Source organism: Pantherophis guttatus, chromosome 1 (genome assembly GCF_059756535.1).
Source record: "Pantherophis guttatus breed Tessera chromosome 1, ASM5975653v1, whole genome shotgun sequence".
In the NCBI taxonomy this organism is placed as follows: domain Eukaryota; kingdom Metazoa; phylum Chordata; class Lepidosauria; order Squamata; family Colubridae; genus Pantherophis; species Pantherophis guttatus.
In genome coordinates, this window is record NC_142063.1 from 59,023,468 (window position 1) to 59,047,280 (window position 23,813).

The window sequence follows — 23,813 nt, forward strand, 5'->3', positions numbered from 1 at the left end:
CTAAATCATACTTTAGGAATCCGGGCTTTGCTTCCTAATACCCCTCTTTTGTCTCATCTCCCTGGAACAATGAGATGTAAAGCTATTCTACCTTAGCTAAGAGATTTAAGAAAACACTGTAGTTATATTTATACATGTGAAAAAAATAACTTTGGTAACAAATGTGAAAATTAAGAGCCAAGTATTACGTACTGGATAGATCAATTTGAACCAGAACCTTCACAAATGTACTCAAAACACCCTGCAACTCCTAAAAATGGTGGTGGGACAGACAGGAATTTTCAGCACTTGCTTGGAAATGCAGCAAGAACAATCATTTCCAAATTTCTCCCTTTCTCCACCCAAATATAAAGCTCAAAGTACAAATAGTTGTCACAGAACAGTGAAAATATTACTGCAGAATAGATATAAATAATAACTCTGTTTCCAACTGCAAATCAATTATGGAAGATGCCACATCATTGGTTGGGCATGTACAACATTCTTAACTGGAACAGACAATATTTGAGTGGGCAAGGACTATATCGATTAATTAATTGAGCTTATTTTGGGTTTGCCTTACATCATAACGGCAAGAAATCATATCTCAGAAGTACATTAAAGGGGGGCTGGAGAGATCACAAAAAGATGAATTAGCAGTTATAGGTATTACAAATCACCCATCTCTAAATTAACTAATAAACACTATTTAATGATCAAATGATTGAGAAATTACCAACCAGCAGACTGTCTTTTCAGTGGACTTAGACATACCTAGTTTCTGCAACCATTCTTCTTATGTTTTAGCCTTCAGCCCCCCTCTCACCCCCATGATCTTTGTCGCTCTTTTCTGCATTCTTTCCAAAGTCTCAACACCTTTATTAACTGCAAAACGGCATTGCTATTTAAGAGGGTATTTTCCACCCATAACTATATTGAACTCATTGTTTTTATCTTTCAGTCCTCTGCAGGATATTGAAAGAGAAATGAAAACAAAGAGAGGTTTTAGGCATGTTTGGAACACGTGATATACAAGTGTCTGCATGAATTCCTGCTCTCACCGCCCACTATTTCAGAGGCTCCCCTGAAAATTAATGCAAGTAGCAAATCAAGGAGAGAGCCAATGCTCAATTACATTATTAATACAGTGTATTCAAACAATCCATCTCTAGTGTCTTTGGCACATGCACAGAAAAAGGCAAATGTGCTTTAGTACAGAATCGTAGGATGAAAACTGTGAAGCAGCAGTGAAGAAGAGATGTGGTACTACATGAGGGATAGTGTTCTAACAATAAAGGTCTGCTGTTTCAGCCTGCCAAACAACATAATGACTCATCCAGGCAGAAAAATATTACCACCCTGGGAATACTTGGAATGTCTCAGTTTGAGAGTAATTAGGGACTAAACTATACTTGGCATGCTTCAGTGATGAAATGAAAAAATAGCCAATACCTCTGGTCAAGTTCTGATTGGGGAGAATAAAATGAATATGCTATTCAGTCAACTTTGACCACAGACAAGGAATGGGTAGCAATTTATAATTCTCATATCAACGCAAATTATATCATCTCAAAATGTAATCTTTAAAATTCTCTGAATCAATATATGCATCCAGAATCCACAATTTTGTTGTTTTTTCACACATCCACCAAAAATGCTTTAAAAAAAAGTCCCTTCTTGTCCACATTTCCAACATAAATTTGTAGTGTCCCCATATATTCCAGAAAACCTCTCTGGTGAAATTGACCAATGGTGCATCCTTTTATAAAAATTCTCCTGAAGACTACAAGATTTCAGTCCTGTATATTACAACACAACTCTCCAAGCCCACTTCAACTCAAACTCCCTCACTTACTCATTTCCCGTTTCAAATTTTAGTAAAAGTTTACAAAATTTAACAATTACAAGCTCATAATTTGTACACAATTCTATTTCAAACTCAGTCTTAAAAAAGTTTAAAGTTAAAACCATAATTTTTTGTGTCAATTTTTAAATCTTTCTAACAATTGTAAATAAAACAACTGTCAATTGACAACTATATCCCAACACCACCCGTTTTTCTCTTGATTTTATTTTACATTTCCCTTGACAAAATTCTAGTATGTTATGATATTTATGTTTGCCTATTATGTCTGTAAAATGTTTCCTGCGCTGAGAGCCACAAAGGTATCTTTGGTCATCCTCGGGCACAATCTGGGTTTGTATTTATTCCATATTCTCAATATGGCACATCTAACAATGATTTTTAAAATCCATATTAACCTTGACTTTATCCGTGCCATCCAAATCTCAGGTCAAGTCCTTCTAACTCCAAAAGCTTTCTATTTCTCAGCAATGTTCTCTCTTTTAACCAAACTAAATAGCAAACTCCAAAATATAATTTCAATTGAGGTAAACTCAATCTTTCCCTTTCCTTTGGATCTTATAACACCTTATACTTAACTCATGTTTTAAATTTGTCACACAAATTTAAATGTATCTTCTGCCATTGTTTAAAAATGTATCAGTTTTCAAAACTGGGATTGTTTGAAGCAAAAACATAATTCTAGGCAAGACATTCATTTTTATCATAGAAATTCTCCCAAGTAATGACAGTTGTAGTTTCTCCCATCTTAACATGTCTTTTTAAACTTCATTTCATGTTTTAACATAGTTATTTCTAAATAAAATACAATTAGTATTTGTCATAGTAATACCCATATTTTTTACCTTTTTCTCAAACTTAGAACCCATTTTATTCATCACTTCTGGTTGAACTTCTATTTTTAGAAGTTCACTTCTAATAATGTTAACTTCTTATAATGCACCAAATTATTTTAATTTTCGCAATAATATTTCAACTCCCTTAAAAGCAGGGGTCCCCAACCTTTTAGTGATGATGGCTTCGGCAGCTGGGGAGGGAATGGTTTTGTGTGTGCATCCTAAATCCCACACATGCACAAATGAAGCTTCACATGCTTGCCCACCACTTCGGCAGCCCAGCTCCCAACAGGCCTTGGGCCGGTAGCGGTCTGTGGCCCAGGATGGGGACCCCTGCTTTACTGGATCTTTCAGAACCGATCAAGTTGTCTGCAAAAGCCCTTAACTTATAAATTTATTTTTTTAATCTACTCCCATTATCCTCTCATCTTGTTTAGTATTTAGTATTTCAAGAACCAATATAAACAAAATAGGAGACAGAGGACACCGCTACCTTTTTTTAATATCTCACATGGTTTGTTAGCTCTCCATTAACAATTATTTGTGCTTTCTGTGAAACATAAATTGATCTTACCTATTTTATAAAGTTCTCTCCAAACTTCTTACCTTCCAAAACCTTGAACAAAAAGCCTAGTTCAAATTGTCAAAGGCCTTCTCTGCATCTAAGAAAATCAATATGGCTTGTTTTTCATTGTGCTATTCCAAATACTCCAAATACAGTATCTAACATATATGTAACATTGTCCTTTAACTGTCTTTTAGGTAGAAACTTACATCGATCCTCATGAATAAAGTCCTGAAAAATTATTTACAGACTTTCAGCTAGAATTGTTGTGAACAACTTGTAGTCATTATTTAATGATGTTATTGGCATATAGTTTCGTGTTAAAGTCAAATATCCTACCTCTTAGGTATTAATGCTAGATTGGCCTCTTTCCATCTCACTGGCACCTTTCCTCCCTGTAGGATAGAGCTCATCGTGTTTTGTAAAGGTTGTAAAAGTTCATCCTGAAAACATTTATAATGAGAGCCTGATAATCCATCTTGTCCAGCCACTTTTCCTAGTTTTATTTTTTAATATCTTCAGAATTTTTCATTGTTGTTATAGGTCCATTCATAAGCTGTCTCTGTTCCTCTGTAGTGTTTGATAAATTTTGTTTCTTTAAATCTTTAAATCTATTTTCTCTAGAGAGATGACACTTCCTTTATACAAATTGGAATAATTTTGATGAAATGCTTTTCGTATGGCCACTGTACATTAAAACAGCGTGTTCCTATTGTAATTTCAATAACACACAATTGAGACCAGAGGTTTTTCTTTTGGGATTGATGGACAAACGGTTGGAGGGAGATCATGGAACTCTTTTCTGTAAATGATGGCTATGGGGGATTATTGTACACACAAAGATGGAGAGATTCAGCATTACCTACAATGGAGGAATGGTTGCTGAGAATGATGGAACTTGTTGAGATGGCTGAATTGATTATGGGTTTTTTGTGTGAAACCGATAAAGGTGAACTTTGTGGTTTTGATGACTAGGATGGATAGATTGTGGAAAGAGGGAGTTGTGTTGTAACCACAGAGTAAGAGATAAATTTATAATTGTACTTACAACTGTTGTGGAAAGGATCAGAGACTGCTTCTCTGTATCTTTTTTCTTTCTATTCTCTTTTTATTTTCTTGCACTTTTGGTTTTCTTTCTGTTTTTAATTCTTTTTCTTACCTTATATTAGTTTGTGTTAGCTTTTACTTTCCTTTATAAAAATCTTCAATAAAAATTATATTAAAAAAAGTAGAAATCACGAAGAAGTGAAAAGTTTTGTCCTCTTTTATCATTGTAGTAGCAAGGTTGTTATCTCTTCATCAGAACCTAACACAGTATCCAGTATATTTCACTGGCTATGTTAGACACTGAGTCAAAAAAAGGTTGTCATGTTTGAGGATACATATATCGGAAAGCTTCAGAGAATATAAAAAAAATAAAGAATTGTTGCAAGATGTAAATGTTCATGCTCCTTTTAAGGGAATATTTTGGTTCAACCCATACCTGTACATAAACACGTTAACTTTCACAATAGGAAACTAATCTGAACTAAGATTTAGAATAAATTATTTCTCTCTAAAGCCACATTAGGCCAGATTAATAAACACTAATAGATGTAAAAGCTAATACAACATTCAGCTATTGACATAAATATAAACATAAATTTCAAAGAAAATAACCTACTTTAGTAAAACTACCTGTGCAATAAAAATTAATGAACTCCAAATGATTTTGCGTATCTCTACTAAATTGCATTTTGAAGCTCACTTCTTCAGGACATGCTGGGTGGTTTGATGCATTCCCACAATTCATCTTTCGGCTAAGCCGCTTTTAATTTAAATGCAATTAAAGGCTCAAAATGAACATTATGCATTAGATAAAGGCCCGAATCTGCAGACTATCATAAATATGATTTTCAGAAAAAAAAATTAATTACAAGTCATTAGGGTACAAGTCATCTTCCTACAAATGTTGAGTTAAACTGCAAAATTAGTTTATGCGTTCCATTAAATGTTAAATACTGATTTTAAGCTATGCTTCAATGTCAATTCAACTGGGCAGTTGAAAGAAAAACCCATCTTAATATTCTGTGGATTTAAAACTAAAGTCCCAAGCATGTTTTCATAGAAGTCCCACTAAAATTAATAAAAACTACTTCAGAGTAAATCACCTGAATCAAAGATTTATCTGTCTCTTCTCAAATGATCACAATGCAATTCAGCCTTTGCCAGTTATTCAATAGGCACTGATGCTTCACAGGAAGCTCTCTGGTTACTATTTCTTATATAGTCTCAAAATTTGTTTCAAGAAAAAACAAGGATCTTATTAAACATTGCCAGCCCTCTGGGTAAACCATACAGGAAACACTAATAGATGAGCTAAATCTACTTTATTGTAAGGCCACATTAACAGAATCTTGCAAGTTGGGAAGTACAAAATTTCCTATTGCCACTTTTAACTCCTTGATCCATTAGGGTGGATTCTTTATACATTTCTTTTTCTGACCATTAAGCCATTGAGGGCTCCTCTTCTCTTGTCTGATTGTTTCTTAGACAGCATCTCTTCCCCACTTTCCCCTTGGTTGTTCCCACTTTCCATTACAAACATGAACACATCCTTAAAAAGTCACTTGGATCACCCTGAAAGTATAAAAGAGACAGTGGAAGGCCATGGCCTATCAGGGTAGGGTAGACTTGGTTCGGCCTGATCAGGTTTAAGACTTTTAAAATCTGAATTTGGAAATTATTGAGTGCAGCTGCTGCATTTTGATGTAGTTGATTTGGGATTATTATATTTTTCAAATGTTCATGTATTACAAGGAAAAAAAATTGTTAAATTCAACAATAAATCATATAATTATATTTATTGTCTTACTGCCTTTGTCTATAAATTTATTAGCAATACCTTATTTAGATATAAATAAAAGCCTCATTTGATAAATGAATACAATTAAAGAACACATTTCATTCTTCCATATTATATAGCAAACAAAAGACAAAACAAACACTCTTACAGTAGTGAGGTTCAAGTAACCTAATGTGAGAAAGTATGAAAGAATGAAAGAAAGCTAGATGAAACTTAACTAAGAGCTCAAGGTTGCAATTTTGTGACTTGCTGTGAGCAGGAAATTCAGTGCGCTCCAGGTATACAAGCCACAACACTGGCAAGAACTATTATTTCTATCTTTGAGCAATGTGACATTCTGCAATTTTAAGTCTTATGCGCATGCTTCAATGCGTCAAACTAATCTAAACCACTGCTATCAAATGTACCTCTAAGGCCAGAAGAAATCATTGCCATTTTGCTGTGATTCAAAATTCATTTAATATTGTTTGTTCTATACTTGTGCAAGGACATGTAACAGTTTTAGTACCAGATGAAACTGCTAGAGTGATTCATTTAGCAGCACATACTTTTGAAGCAAACATTATGTTCTGTTCATACAAATGTATTAACAGAGCTTTGAGACAGACAAAAGAGTTTTATTAAATCCCCCAAGTTCTCTATCTTGTTTCCTGCTGTGCTCTTCACAGTCAATATACTCTATTGTACTCTCCTAAGTTAACCCCAGCAGACTCAGGAGATGAGAGGGGGGAAACAGATACAATTTCTTGGTCCCCTGAAAAGCTGGAACAAATTCACTTCCATGAACATAGGCAATATAATAAAAACAAATAAATAGCAACATAGCAAAACTGTGCCAATTATTCTTTTTGAAATTATTTACAAAACATGAATATTATATTGAAGCAAATAAATGCAGCATAACAGAAATTCATGCTTGCATTTAAAAAAAAATCTTTTGAAAAATGCATTTTAATTTATAATAAGATGACTTTTATCTGGGTTTAAGCTATGTGAATGCTCCAACACTGGAAATTTTTAAGAAGATGTTGGATAACCATTTGTCTGAAGTAGTGTAGGGTTTCCTGCCTGGGCAGGGGATTGGACTAGAAGACATCCAAGGTCCCTTCCAACTGTATTATTCTATTCTATTCTATTCTATTCTATTCTAGTCTAGTCTAGTCTAGTCTAGTCTAGTCTAGTCTAGTCTAGTCTAGTCTAGTCTAGTCTATTATTCTATTCTATTCTATTCTATTCTATTCTATTCTATTCTATTCTATTCTATTCTATTCTATTCTAATTCTATGTGATAACCCATAATGAGGCTGTTTTGTTTTTGAATTAGCATGATGTGTGAACCCAGGCATTCTATAAGGTGTTTTTTTTAAATAAATCATGACTTCATGGAATATGTGAACTCCATTTTTAAATAAATATTTAATCGTTTACACTTATCAAAAAATAAATTATATGCCAAGCTCAACAGCATTAATTTTGTGAATATATAATTTTGATATAAAATTTGTAATTATTTCTTTTTTGTAAACAAGTTTTATTAAAAATTTTCTTTCATCATACTTTTTTTATGAACAGAGTGTTGACCTGGTAAACATCTTATACATGTTATATATCTTAATTTTTATAATCTATTCCAATCTTCCCGCTTTTTCCAAATTCATCTCTTTTATATAATTCTTTATCCCAAATTCATCATTTTTCACCATATCTTGTTATTTCATCGCTTCCCCTCCCCCCCCCAAGTACATTTTACATATTTCCAATTTCGGCCATAATATTCTTTTTCCATATTTCTTTATCTTATCTTAATCTCTTCTTAATACATAATACATAAACAGTATCACTATCTACCCTTTAATTCCTAATGTCTTACACTAACTTCAATTAATTATCTTATTTCTCCATTTGCAAAATATATTTCTCAAAATCCCATCCCACTTTTTTACTATACACAATATATATCATCATATTCAATTCTTACATTGAAACCCTATAACCTAATTAAACATCCACATCTTAATCTCTTCTTAATACATAATACATAAACAGTATCACTATCCACCTTTAACTCCTAATTTCTTATAATAGCATCAATTAATTATCTTATTTCTTCATTTGCAGTATATTTCAAAATCCCCATCCCACTTTTTAACATTTCAATTTTAACTTTAACTTATTTGACCCACAATTAATAATATTAATACAGTTCCCTTAACTCTACTAATATATATCTTATTTCCCTTCCTCCTTTCCACTATTCTTCCCCTCTTTAACATTTTCTCTTGGTCTCTCCAAAATTCCACTTCTTAATAATTTCTTCCTTTTATTCCATTCTTTTAACTTCTTCTTTTTCTTCTTTTTCTTTTTGTATTTATTATATCTTTTCTCATGAATCCTTTTTTTCACTTTTAGATATATTACTTGAGTAATTCTCCCCAAGCTTTCTCCTAATCTCTTTCTGCTCTTTCCTTCTTTACCCTTTGATTGATTCTTTTTGGGGGGATATTCCCCCCTATCCACCCTTTTTTTTACCACTGTTAATCCCAGTGGAATTATCTAACTACTTTTTCCATTCAATTCCTTTTCCTTCAATATTATTTTCTTGCTCCTCATTTATGTTCTCTTCTTCCTGTTCTGTGTGTTCCAGCAAAATTTCTGACTTTTTATTACCCTTTAGTGATTCACACATGTTTTTAAACATCTCAATTAATTCCTCACGCATCCAAGACTCCATATTGTCAATTTTAAAAATTGTTAAAACTTTCGATTTATATTAAAATTTTAAAGTCCATATAGTCTCTTTTTAATTCCAAATAGTATCCAATTCTAATATTTATTCAATCCACTCCAAGTTAAAGCTTTATTATCTTCCACAACCGTTGAAAGTCGAAACCAAGCAGTTCAGAAAAACAAATACTCCTTAAAAGTTCTCACAGTTTCTGAATTTATCTTTTATTAGTCAAGGTCACAGCTGTTATTTTCTCTTCTATCTTCCAACCAAGTTTGCAGTTCTTTCTTTCTGCTAGCAGATGTCTCTCTCAAATCCACAATATTCTTAGAGCAACTAAGTATCAAAGCTGTCAAAAATATTTTGAATCCACATAAAAAGTACTTTTCCTTGGGTTTCTTTTTCTTTTATTATTTTTTGTTTCTCGAAATTCAATTTTAAATCCAGTTATAAAATTTTCTTTCTTATTTTAACATCCTCTTTGCTCCTCTCCCTCCATTAACTTTCCGAAGTGCCATTTAGCCGCTCATTTCCACTCTGAGACATCTTTTACAGATATTAAACATTTTCTTTTTTACCTGTGAGTTGGCCAATCACTCACCTGGTACCACCACTCTGTTCAGACACTGCTCCTGCACAAAAAACCTAGTCCGGTTGCTCCAGCTTCAGAGCGGTCATCTTTCAATGGCCACCAGCCCCGCCGCCGGTACAAAGAGCAACATCCGACCTTTTGAGGAACTTGCCTGTTCCTCTTGGTCGTCCAAGGCACCATCCCTACAGGACGGTTCCGGTCTGAAGACCTCCCCCCCGCCCCAGTGGTTTGTCTGGCTGGATTTTTGTGGAGCTCATCGGAGCCTGCTATTTTTCCAGCCGGTCTTGCTGCGACACTTCTGATTTCTGCCCAAGTTTCTAATTATTTCTATGAAAAATATAATTGTTTCTATCTATTCCAAGAAAGTTGCTGAAGAAATATAACCACAATAGAACAATGCCTCTACAAATGACATAGTTTTTGTCAAAATGGATGGTGGGCTAGATGTTAGGTTGCACTGTGTGTGTGTAAACAGCAGCAGAGAGAAACAGATCTATAATACCTCTGTTGAGTACCTCTGTTCAGCAAATCAGAAAATTTAGGCTTTTGTTATATATAACAAACAAAAACCAGATGCTTCTATACAACTATTCTGCAGAACTTCTCTTACATTCTATGATGTTTATTCTAAAACAGGACTACAGGATTAAATGTGCAGCTACCTCTAAACTCCAAGAATACATGCAGTGATGTTAAAAGTTACGAACCAGATTGAATTTTTAGTATTTTTCATAAATGCATAAAAAGTTCTTGATTTATTTATTGAGGACAATGATCCCAAACTACATATTTGTGTGTGACAAAAGTATGTGAACCTCTATGATGATCAGTTCATTTGAAGAGGAAATTAGAGTCAGCTGTTTCAAACAATTGGATGATAATCAGATAGGAGTGTGGGAAGTATGTCTTATTTAGGGAATAGAATTTCAAATATTCAATATCAAAGTTTGATGTTCACAATGCAGGGATGAAGAAGTATATCACGGCTTGAACTAAGAAGATTTCTCAGGATCAGATACTCTTCAGTCTGGAAACGTTTACAAAAATGATTTTCAAAGAATTGAGATCCCACACTATTGGACAGATCATGTACAAATGGAAGCAATTCAACACAACTGTTACCTTCCTCAGTAAAAGCTTAGCAATCAAGATCACACCAAAAGCTAGGCAGGTAATATTCTAGAACAGCGGTTCTCAACCTGGGGGTCACGACCCCTTTGGGGGTCGAACGGCCATTTCACAGGGGTCGCCAAAGCCCTCTCTCACCCCCCCACGCCTTCACTCACCCTCATCCTCTGCCTCTGTTGGATCACCCGGTCGCCGTTCGCTTATCCCGCCCACTCCCAATCTATTGCTGCCTCCGGAGTCCCAGCTGATGGCTAGAGGGGAAAAAAAACTTTAAATTCTTGCCGCGGGGCTTCAAAGAGTTAGCTGCAAAGAGGTAAATTCCTGGAGCAGATTTTTTTCCCCCTAGCTATGCTGAAAAAGCAAAATTGAAAGTAAGCAGGTTGCAACGTGACAAAATGAGGCAGAGAGATTTCTTTTTCTTTTTCCACACCAAAAAAGGTAGGTGCAAAACTACAAACAATGGGAAATTTAGGGCAAAAGAGTAGAGTTCAAGATTTTAAAACACAAAAGAAAAAAAGCTCTATTTAACTAGGGAATTGTAATAATTGAGATACTATTAATTGTATATTGTGTTGAAAGCAGAAATGGTTAAGTTGTGGTTTGGAGGAATATATGGGGGAAATTATTTGGTTTATTATTATTGGTAAATATAATTAATTGATTTGTAAGAAATTGGATTGCATGGAAATAATTGGAATATTCATGTTCATATTGATTAATATACAAAAAAGATAGTTATATAACTAATTGATTTATATTAAAATGTTGAATTTGTATTAAACAACTGTATTACATAATTAATCAATGTGAGGATGGATATAAAAATAGATGACAATGCGAAGGGGTATAATATAGAAGGGAAAAATTGAATTTGATTATGATTAGAGATGAGGATGAAGGGTAATATTGTTTTTTTAAAAAAAATAGATGAGGAATAAATATGGTAAAAAGGAAATATAGAAATTGTAAATTTAATTGAAATGACTAAATACTGTGTTGGAAGAAATATCCTTCTGGGTTCTGCTCCAAGTGGGGAAAATGACACTGGAAACATGGAGACTGCTTGGAAAGATGGTTTAATGGTGGACAGGATCACATGGCTTGATGGGGCCCATTGTGTTAGTTTCTGTTGCTATTGTGTTGCAAATGTCCTTTGACAAAGGATTGACTTTCTGCCTCTGGCCCATTAACAAAGGGTGGGGGGCAGGAAGGTGAGAGCTGCTTTGTCTGTAAAATATGCTTCTCCATTTCTCATCCAGGTAGGGAAATATAATATTCTGCCTTTTTAATATTTCCCAAAATATTTCATTCTTCTAGGAAAGGGGTGGGTGCTAACCTCCTACAACTGTTTAAATTTGTGAACCGGCCAAATACTCTGTTCAAAGAAAATACGTTGTATGTTTGTATGTGTGTTTCTAATTATTGCTATTTATTGCTATTTGTTCTCTTTTATTCTTTAAAGTTTAACAATTCATTCTTTATCTTAATATCTTAATATTTGTTTGGGGTTGGCTTTCTTCCCTTTCATCTTTTTTATTGTACAGCAATCTTTCTCCTCAAACCTACCACCTCTGTCTTTTCTTTCTTTCTTACTTTCTCTCCCCCCTTCTTCTTCTCCCTACTTCCTCTTTCTTTCTCTTTCTACTCCTCTCTTCCTCCCTCTCTTACCTTCACTCCTACTCTAATTTCCCTTCCCTTCCTTCATCCCTCTCTATTGCTGTATCCTTTTATGCATACCCTGCAGGGTTCGAATCTCGCCAAGGCTCAAGGTTGACTCAGCCTTCCATCCTTTCTAAGGTAGGTAAATTGAGGACCCAGCTGTGGGGGCAATAAGCTGACTTTGTATAAATATACAAAAGGATGAAGGCTATTGCTGAGCACATTGTAAGCCGCCCTGAGTCTTCGGAGAAGGGCGGCATATAAATCAAATTAAAAAAAAAAAATACGGACTACTCAGAGGGCTGAAAAAGTTATTTTTGACTGGTCCTCGCACTTTTGACCAGTCCTCGAATTTACGACTGTCCTCACATTTTACGTTTTTTGCCCTATCTTATACCATGTTGAAGAGAAGCAGTTGTGAAATGAGTGACATGGTTGTTAAGAATGCTGCACAGGCATAAATGTGAGGATGGTCATAAGTGTGAGGACCAGTCAAAAGTGCGAGGACCTGTCAGAAATGACTTTTTTCAGCCCTCTGAGTAGTCCCTATACACATAGCCATGGCCACCCGGTCACATGACCAGCTAGCCACGCCCACCTGGTCACATGACCTCCAAGCCACGCCCACAAAATAAGCCACGCCCACAGAACCGGTAGTAAAAAAATTTAGAACCCACACCTGGTTGGGGGTCACCACAACATGAGGAACTGTATTAAAGGGTCGCGGCATTAGGAAGGTTGAGAACCACTGTTCTAGAAGGTATTAAAACCCTCAAGGTAACATCTAAGGAACTAAAGGCCTATTTTGCATTGGCCAATATCAGAAGAACACTGAATAACAATGATGAGCATGGCAGAGTTGTAAGGAGAAAGCCACTACTTGGGCTTGGAACGGAAATGTTTGGGAATGGCCAAGTCAAAGTCCTAACCTTAATCCTAGAGAAATGTTGCAAAAGGACCTGCAGCAGATAAGTTCATGTAAGGAAGCCCAGTAACATCCTTGATTTGAAGCTGCGTGTAAGAGGAATAGGCTAAAATTCCTTCAAGCTGATATGCAGGACTGATTAATAGTTATTATGCAATAGTTATTGCAATAATACTGCAATAGTTAGTTGCAGTAATTGTTACCCAATAGAGGGTGTGTGTCACCAGTTACTGAAAGCAAAAGTTTACATATTTTTGCCACTTCAGTGAGAAGTTAACAGCATATTACCCTGTTTCCCCCAAAATAAGACATTCCCTGATAATAAACCCAATCGGGCTTTTGAGCACATGGCAATAAGGCCAAGCGCTTATTTCAAGGTTCAAAAAAATATAAGACTGGGTCTTATTTTTAGGGAAATATGGTATGTACCTCACTATATAGTCATGCTGGCCACATGACCATGGAAATGTCTTCAGGCAACACTGCTCACTCAGCTAAGAAGTGGAGATGAGCACTGCCCCCTAGAGTCAAACATGACTGGACAGAGAAAACCTTTACCCACCTCTCTCTCTCTCTCTCTCTCTCATACACATACATATTCACATATTCACATATATATGTATATGTCTGTCTGTGTTTGCGTGTGTGTGTGTGTGTGTGTGTGTGTGTGTGTGTCTGTTTATTGTCTGAGTCAGATGGAAGGTGAGAAGATATCTGTATCACATCCTAGACATAAATTGTTTCAACTCCTCCCCTTGGATGGTGCTATAGGGCATTGCATGCCAAAACAACTAGACACAGGACAGTTTTTTCCGTTGTGCCATCACTTTGCTGAACACCTAATTCTCATAGTGCTGTCTAATGTCTATGTCTATTTACCCATGTAGTATGGCTGTAGTATTATTATTTAACCTTATCTTCTTTACTCCACTTTTTACTGGTATTATGATTATCGTTATTCTGTTGCTTTGAGAACTGAGTACACTGAGAACTTCTACACCAGAGACAAATTATTTGTGTGTCTAATCACCCTTGCCAAATAAAAGTTTTCTATTCTATTCTATTCTATTCTATTCTATTCTATTCTATTCTATTCTAAAGAGAACTTCTTAGAAAGGTTCACAAAGTTTTAAGCACCGCTATATATAATATATATTAACAATCAGATTTCACTCAGATTTGTTAAATTGTTCTATCGATAAAACCTCCTCTGTTAGTAGAATGGGTTGGGGCAGCTTCCCCTTCTGCAGGATCTCCTAAATACCTTTGAAATCTGTTATGGAGGGTTTCTGAGCCCTCAGGAGCAGATGTGCAGGGGAGATGAGCATGGTGTCAGGGAAAAAGAGAGAAGAAAATCTTGTTTCATGAATAGACATCCCTCATGATAATCGAATAGACAAGTCACTAATAAAACACAATGAAAATGCAAACTCGTGATGAGCTGTCATCTAGACTTTGATGTACAATCCACAGAATATTTGCACATTTACTCCTGTTTGCCCGTTAGTTCACTGCTTTCCAAAAAACAGAGCTACTAAACAGGTGTGGAAAAGTCAAACTCTGCCAAGCTTGGCTGCCCATGAAGCAGTTGAAATCATGAAGTTCCCATTCAAAGCAAGGTTTCTGTGACAGCAGGAGTATATATTGAATATTTATAGGTACAGTCATCTGAATGATAATTAGTATCTTGTCCACTATTATCAATTAAATGTTATTAGTAAAATAAATACTGATCAGTATTTTGAGTGGAGTTTATATTGATATTCAGATATCAAAACTCAGTAAGTATAAAAACGAATAATCATCCAAAAGATATTCTATTTTATTTAAAAATACATTCTCGGACAAATATAGTTCCTACAAAACAGTCAGTGGATTCCACTTTATTCATCCTTGCAAGCATGGTATTATTAACAAAATGTTAAATTATAAATTGATGAGAAATCGGAAAGTATAAAAAAATCAAAACTATTTAGAAAATGACCATCATATGTCAATGTTCTTAATTTTTTTCAGAGAAACTAAAGCTGAATGTAACGAATGTTAATAAATTCAAAACTATAATAACTAGGATTCCATAGTGGGAGAAGCTAATGGAAAAAGGAGCTCCAGGTGAGTAGAAATTCCCCAAAAAGGTACATTAAAAGCACAACTGCATATAATTCAAGTAAGGAGAAAAAATGGAGATCAGGAAAGAAAAAACATCTGTGACTCTCAAAAAAGTTTATCAAAGTTCTAAAGAAAAAATAAAGGACACACATGAGGTTTTAAAAACAGTAGATATAAAGGACTTCAGGATGACCTGGAACTAGAGAGAATGTCAGAAAAGTCAATTACCCAGAAAGGTGATGTGCTCCTGTTTCAGTATATGTGTTCCGGAAGAGGTTAGAAATCTATCTGTTGAAAGGCTTTATTTTGTATACACTCAAGTGGCATTTGGATCAGTTGTTTAAACAATTCTTCCAGGTCCATGATTATACAATCTAATGATCACTTATTGGTATGTACATTATATGATGTCTTAAACTCGGGAACTCTCTCTCTCTCTCTTCCGAAATTAGCAAGATGCCAGCTGTTACATCTTCTAGATGTCTAATGAAGATCTCTCTCTTCATCCAGGGCTTCTCTATCTGAATTTTAAGCCTGAAACAATTAGTAGTTTTTCAGTCTCTCTGTCTCCCACCCATCACATGGTTCACTTAATGACCAGGTCACTTTGCAGCCATTTCAACAGAATCAATTGTGGTTGCTAGATGAGGATTACCTGTACATAAAAATGAATATGAAATAGTAAACAAAAGATATTATGAGAAGGAGATGGGAAGAAGGAAAAGGCATTTACTTCTTTTTTTACTGATCACTTATGTCACTCAGCATCCACTCATTTTTGACCCACATCTCTTTTTTATGGTTTTAATGTATACACTTTTAAATATCCTATTTCCTGCATTCACTGTTCATTTCCCTGGTCAGACATAATTACCTTAGTCTTTGAAACATTAATTTTCAGATTTATATTCCTTGTTGCATCAGAGAATGTATGTAATATTTGCTGTAAATCATTCAGGTTCTTGGCCAACAAGAAGATAGCACCTGCATGCATATTCATATCACCAATCAGCACCCCACTAACATTACTAATAGCTTTCCTTATTTGTTTACTCCTAAAGTCATTACATAACCAAAGGACATCCTATAACTTCGTCTTACTACCTGCTCAATGTTGAATCATTTGCTAAATCTTCTCAGGCTTGCTTTAGTTCCAACAAATATCATTTTTATCACATTCAATAATCAACTCCATTCTACATTCCATAATTCAAGCCTCTTCATTTTTTTTCTATATTTTCTGCTAATTAACAATATACTTTGGGTTTACTTTCACACATTTACAAGTTTCTCAATGAACTGCTAAACAGTGACAATCTACACAACTCCTTCCCAGCATAAAGTAGAATGATGCCTTTTATATCCTTTCAATATGAATTCTGCCCAATTCTGCAGAATTCCCCCAACTGTTATTATACAAAGATTTCTATTGTTAAACTATCCATGCTTGCCACCTTAATATTTTTCAGTATTCTCCTATTAATGATCTCCTTTTCATCTTTGTTTTTCTTGGAGAATAATATTTATTTAAGTTTTTAAATATAGTTTTTAGAACTAGTATTTAGTTCTGTGAACATTTGAGATTCTATACAAAATGTTTCTTTCAACATTCTCACTTCAAATTCATCCCAAATCAGTCATAATTTCATTTTGTTAAATCCACTCTCCTTTCACCCGTTTCTATAAAGTTTCCACTTTTGTCAGTTTCTAAAGACTAGCAATTTGAAATGCCCATGTGCACAATATTTGCCTCTCTTAATGTCAGGACCTAGATGGGGTAGTGCGTGTATTTCATATGACTGGCCTAACATCAGTGAGTAATGGGACTTCAAGTGTGAATTTTCTCTGGTGGTAATGATGATACATACATAAAGAAAACATTGATATAATCATAGTGTAATCCTTCAATTCATTCACTGGGATTTATTTTTAACAGACAATGTTCTGTGAGTAGATAACCACAGTAGATGTCCTTTGGTACATAACCAAAGGACATCCTATAACTTCGTCTTACTACCTGCTCAATGTTGAATCATTTGCTAAATCTTCTCAGGCTTGCTTTAGTTCCAACAAATATCATTTTTATCACATTCAATAATCAACTCCATTCTACATTCCATAATTCAAGCCTCTTCATTTTTTTTCTATATTTTCTGCTAATTAACAATATACTTTGGGTTTACTTTCACACATTTACAAGTTTCTCAATGAACTGCTAAACAGTGACAATCTACACCAGTGGTCCCCAACCCCCGGTCCGCGGACCGGTGCCGGGCCATGGAGTACCTGGCACCGGGCCGCGCAGCGGCTGGGGGACATGAACGCTGCAGCGCAAAGGCTCCTGGGCCGTGCGCAATGGGCCGTGCGCAAAAGCTCCTGGGCCGTGCCCCCACCCCTGCGCGCGCTCAGCGGGCCGCGGCGATAAAAAGGTTGGGGACCACTGATCTACACAACTCCTTCCCAGCATAAAGTAGAATGATGCCTTTTATATCCTTTCAATATGAATTCTGCCCAATTCTGCAGAATTCCCCCAACTGTTATTATACAAAGATTTCTATTGTTAAACTATCCATGCTTGCCACCTTAATATTTTTCAGTATTCTCCTATTAATGATCTCCTTTTCATCTTTGTTTTTCTTGGAGAATAATATTTATTTAAGTTTTTAAATATAGTTTTTAGAACTAGTATTTAGTTCTGTGAACATTTGAGATTCTATACAAAATGTTCCTTTCAACATTCTCACTTCAAATTCATCCCAAATCAGTCATAATTTCATTTTGTTAAATCCACTCTCCTTTCACCCGTTTCTATAAAGTTTCCACTTTTGTCAGTTTCTAAAGACTAGCAATTTGACATGCCCATGTGCACAATATTTGCCTCTCTTAATGTCAGGACCTAGATGGGGTAGTGCGTGTATTTCATATGACTGGCCTAACATCAGTGAGTAATGGGACTTCAAGTGTGAATTTTCTCTGGTGGTGATGATGATACATACATAAAGAAAACATTGATATAATCATGGTGTAATCCTTCAATTCATTCACTGGGATTCATTTTTAACAGACAATGTTCTGTGAGTAGAACCTCTAACACTAAGATTTTCTGAACACAGATATTTAAAGCCCAAACGGACAAGTGATATTTATTCAGGAAGTTACATGCTGAGATAGACAGCCTGCATCTCCAAACTTTCTTGCTTCATGATGGGCAACAAAGGAAGGAAGGAAGCACTACTATAGTTATAGGAAGCAGCTTGAGAAGAGAGCTAAGAACATAAGGTTTTTAAACAGGAAAATAATTCAGAATCAAAAAAAGAACAAAGGGGGATCTTCTATTTCCTATCTCTATTCTTAATGTGTTTGTTTGTCAAAAGATAAAACATCTAACAAGTTGATGCTTCTGGAACTTCCTCTCTAACCAGCAGATATTGCTTTTCTGTATGCCAAAAGAAAATAGAAATGCAATTGCATTTATGGATGTTGTTTCTGCTATTTTTTGTAATATAAAAGCAGCTTTCAGTAAGAACACAGGCCACCTTACAATCAGTTAAGTAGACAAAGTTTGACAAAGAAATATGTATTCATTTTAAGATCTATAATACATTTTATTGCTTATTTAGTGTTTTCTATCTTCATATACTGGAAAAAATATTGTTGCATGTGAGTTTCATATAAAATGAGATACCATTTAATATAATAGGACCATGGTGAGAAAACTGTTTCTTGCAGTAGTTTGAATAACCCTCTTCATCATCAAGATAATACAATTTACTTGTTTATACCAGGTAGCTTTGTGCATTTTAGAAATTCTCTTTTCTAATATATCTTTTTTTAAGCGCACTTTTGTATAAAGCGAATTCGACTGTTAGTATGATAAGTGAAAATGTTATTGTGAAAATCTAACACTTATCATGAACTAAAACACAGAAATCATCTCACTTTTTTACTTTAGAAAAAGCATCCAGAAGTTTTAGCTGGTGCAGAATGCATGGGCTATATCCCTCTAGGATGGCCCATATCACCTCTGTTCTGTGAATTGTACAAGTTGCCAGTTTGCTTCCAGTGTAATTCAAGGTGCTAATTTTAATCTTTAAAGCCCTATGTAGCATGGGACAAGGTTACTTGAGAAACCATCTCTTCCTGGTTACATTACCCATCCCATTAAGTCTAGCAGAAAAAGGATAATCTGAGTCCCATCTGCAAAGGAGTTCCATCTGAAAAAATCTAGCAGTCATGGCTTTTTCTCCTGTAACGTTCACTCTCAAACAGGGGTATCAAACTGGCGGTCAGTGGGCTGGATGTGTCACGTGCAGGCCACGCCCATCCCAGCTCCGCAAATGGAAAAAACATCGTGAAAAGTCATGTGATGGCAACGTGACGCCACGAGTTTGACACCTGTGCTCTAGAACAACATTTTTCAACCTAGAATAGGCCTTCTGGAAAGCCTTAAAAATGGTTTTTCCATTATTTTATGTTTTATTCCTTTATGTTTTTTATGAATGAAAACTATGAATATACGTGTCCCAGGATAATGTTGCAGGATCCAATCTGGGTCAGTCACTGGGCAGACCAGAAGTTTGTCTTCCTATATTTTTGTTATATATGCCTGATTTATTTTAATATTGTGATTCAGTTTTAATTGCTGTTTTGCTTATAAGCCACCCAGAGTCACTTTTTGAGACATGGGCAGCTATATAAATTTGCTAAATAAATACATAGTGCCATCACAAGCAAAGAGAGTGGTTTCCTTTCACCATCAACTTCAATCGATCTGCCTCTGTTTGGAAAAAAATAAATAAAAGGAATTTCTATACAGTCAAAATGATTTCCATCCAATTTTTATTTCAGGTCTTCCCATTTTAAATAAAAGAGCAAATTTCAGAATCAGACACAAGAGACGTATAGATTTAAAAAGCCAGTAGGACTCATTTAATTTAGCAGTGGGGATAGCAATGACTTGTTGTACCTAAGCATATCAGAAATGGGGGGAGGGGGAGAAAAGAGGGGGTGTGAATGTGAAAAGTTGCATTGTGTCACAAGTCGTACCCGATTTGTATGTGCATTTTGACACTGCATACATATTCACAATGGGTGGAGCTTGCATTGCAATGGCACAAGACTGCTTTTGTCAACTTTGTGTAGGCCTCTGTCCCTGAGGATGATGCTGAAAGACAGCTCTAAAGGAAAGGAAAATACTCTAGACCTGGTTATCATGAGCACTAGAATTGTATATGACATAGAACAGCCTTTCCCAGGGAAATATAAAGATGGTCTTCATTTATTTCATGACCTCTTCAGACGGCCATAGACTACAAAAAAGTAAGGTCTTTCATCTTTGAATTAGGATTTTATGGTGCAGCCATGGTTGATTTAAACTGAAGCACAAGCTTTCTTTCTGGGTTTTTGGGAGAAAACGAGAGCAAGAAAGCAGCAAACAAGGGGAAGAACTACTGCTATTTTGACCCAATGTCAGTTTAGTTCACTCTAAATTTATTCTTTTCAGTTGCCATATTCTGCTGCATTAAACACATAACAGTCAGAAAAGTTTAATGGATCCCTGTAGATGCCCAACTCCACATCAGTATTTTCATGCACAATGATAAACAAATGATACCCTTTGAGCAATGGCATCATTTCAAGGAACAATGGTAGCAAATCTACATTTATTTTTAAAATGCAGGAATGTTTTCTTAAGAGCATGAAAACAAAATAAAGATAATACAATGGCCCCATGAGCAATCATAACTAAGGGACAATTTTCTGTGAAACCAGAACACTGTGCAGCTAAGATATGGCAATGACACACTACCCTCTCACTGTTTTTCTGTTGTTACAAAATGACAATATTGTTTTTAGTCAATTTCTTTTTACCAGATTGACAGAATTACAGGTTGACATTACTGTGAAATTCTATGATGTATCATGTTAACTCTGCCAGTTTGATTAGTCTTGACTGACAGCCAGTACCTGCGTAGCAAGTTAAATATGCTAGGGAAAAACATACGCCAGGGGGAGAAAGAGGGAGACAGAGGATGTATACAATAGAAACATAAAAGTAGCAGTTACAATTTAAGACTGTCACTTTTGGTTAGACTTCAATGTATAGTTTCAGTAGCCTAAAAAGCTGTTAATTAGTAATTGCTACTGAACTATTAATTGTATTTACTTGACTGCAGAAGAACCACTTTCTGTTTACAATACCACTTCTAAAAAGAGAAAACAATAAAATCAACATTTTAAATCCTTTGGTAGAAAGATTTGTAATATTCAACTATTTGAACCCATATTCATCTAAGGGTCACTGTGCTGTATTATCAATTTGTACAAAAGACAGCAAGGGTTTAATAAGGAAGATGAAATGATATGCTTTGAGATGACAATGCAAAAGAGACTTGTCATTCAGATAGTCTCACTGACCCTGGATGTCTGAACATTTATAATTCTAACTGATAAAAAGCAAATGTAAAGATTCGGGAGATTTTGTACACTCTCGCCTGGGATCCATAGATCATTTGGGGAAAGAAGCTCTTTTTTCTAATCAGTGCCATTTTTTAAAAATTAGTACTGTTTCCAATGCAAATTTATTTGTTTATTTCTGCTAATATCTTATGCTTGAAAAATGTTCCAGATACTACAAAAGATAGCTTTAAATATTTTCTAGATAGTATGCTACCTAGAAGGAATACTTTTCATTTTATTATTCTAATAACTGTTCACTGTATATTATAAAATTGTTAGCAAAATAATGATGATTAGCAAAATCATCAAATCCAACTTCATTCTTAGTTAAAATCTGCTGAAGCATTTCTACAGATGATTATGAGTCTCTATTTGAAGACCTTTTCTAGACTGAACTCCTTCCTTATATTTAATACAATTAATCATCATAGTTTTCACTAATTATTCATTAATGCTTAGAATATGAGAAATAAAGCAAGATGAACTTAAATTCCTAGTATCATGAAGCAAACAGGATTTAATAGGTATAGAAGAATCCTGAAAAAGACTACTTGAAATTCAGTAGGTTTTTTTTCCTTCTCTCTCAAAAGGAAGCAACAGAAAGGAAAAATAAATTTAATCATACTCACTTCTGCTCACAAAGTTAAGTGAATGAACTTGAAAATGTTGAACAGAATACCTGGATTAAATCAAATGGCACAATGAATAAATGCAATATGTTGTTGGCATCTGCTACTGTCCATTCTACCAGGGAAAAGATGTAGATGATTCTTTCCAAATGCAAACTGCAGTTCTTCCATGAGGTAATGGAAGACTTTATTCCTGACATTTCTTGAAAAGTAAACTCTTAGGAAAATACAGGAAAACTGCCAGATGATTGGAGAAGAACAAATGTTGTTCCTGTGCTGAAAAAGGGGAAAGAAAGATCTGGGAGATATAGCTCAGATTGATATCTAGAAAGATTCTAGAAGAAATCATAGAGATCAATCCATTCATATTTTGAAAACAAAGTGGTAATTGTCAGAAGAAGCAGATGGTATTCTCAAGGACAATAATTAAAGATTAGTCTTCTCTCATGTTTTCACTGAATAACTTATTTAAGAGATGGTAGGAATGTTGAAATATATCTTGATAGTAGCAAAGTGTCTGACAAATTATTCGTCAACATACTGAAAACAAAGTAGTGAAAGCTGGTTAAAATGACAATTAAATGGATATATAGCTGACTCAAAATTATATTCATCAATGGTTTCTGATCGAACAAGTGGGAAGTATCAATAGATTTAATAGTAATAATAATATGTGTACTTACTAAGGTTTGCTACAAATCAAAGAAACATAAAGTTCATCTAATAAAATTAATTCAGAACTTAACAAGTAACTCAGAAACACTTGTTACACGTAACCATAGATATTTACAGAAATTATACATAATTAATACAAAATAAATAGTAACAAAGAGAATGCCAACTGTCATGAAAACAGGATAAAATAAACAGGCTCCACACAACCCTTTTAAACTTTTGCTGAAGTAGAAGGGAAGGAGGTAGCCAATTCCAGAGTCACTGGGCCTGCTTTCTGAAAGCCTGGAACAAAACCCTTGAATTTGAAAGAGAGAGAGAAGACTTTATTCAGAGGAATATAAAGAATGAATAAGATTGCAGGGAATAGAAGAATAGAATTTTGAAGGTTTCTAGCTATTGGGTAGAGAGCAATGAATGACTCTGCAATGTACTAATTAGATATAAGAATAATGTGGAAAGTCCAGAAAACCCCAAATTGCATTATGCTGGACTAAGACCAAGGGATGGAGAAAGCAATCATAAATATTTGCCAGGAGACAACAGCAGAGCAGTGGTGGAATTCATTTTTTTTACTACCAGTTCTGTGGGCGTGGCTTGGTGGGCGTGGCTTGGCTTGGCTTGGCTTGGCTTGGCTTGGCTTGGCTTGGCTTGGCTTGGCTTGGCTTGGCTTGGCTTGGCTTGGCTTGGTGGGGAAGGATACTGCAGGAGAAGGATCCTGCAAAATCTCAATTCCCACCCCACTCCAGGGGAAGGATACTGCAAAATCCCCATTCCCTCCCCACTCCTGGGGGAAGGATATTGCAAAATCTCCATTCCCAACCCA

At 35.1% G+C, this 23,813-nt stretch overlaps 1 protein-coding gene and 1 long non-coding RNA gene across 21 annotated transcripts in view; both read right to left on the minus strand.

Annotated features, from left to right (window-relative positions):
- Positions 1-23,813, minus strand: part of NPAS3 (neuronal PAS domain protein 3) — a 741,221-nt gene that overhangs the window by 394,873 nt on the left and 322,535 nt on the right. The gene's annotated exons all lie outside the window — the stretch shown is intronic.
- The window catches only part of LOC117665768 (uncharacterized), a 38,823-nt gene continuing 29,931 nt past the window's right edge, over positions 14,922-23,813 (minus strand). The window contains exon 2 of the long non-coding RNA XR_004591471.3: positions 14,922-15,882. This is a non-coding gene — a long non-coding RNA (uncharacterized LOC117665768). The remainder of the gene's footprint in view (positions 15,883-23,813) is intronic.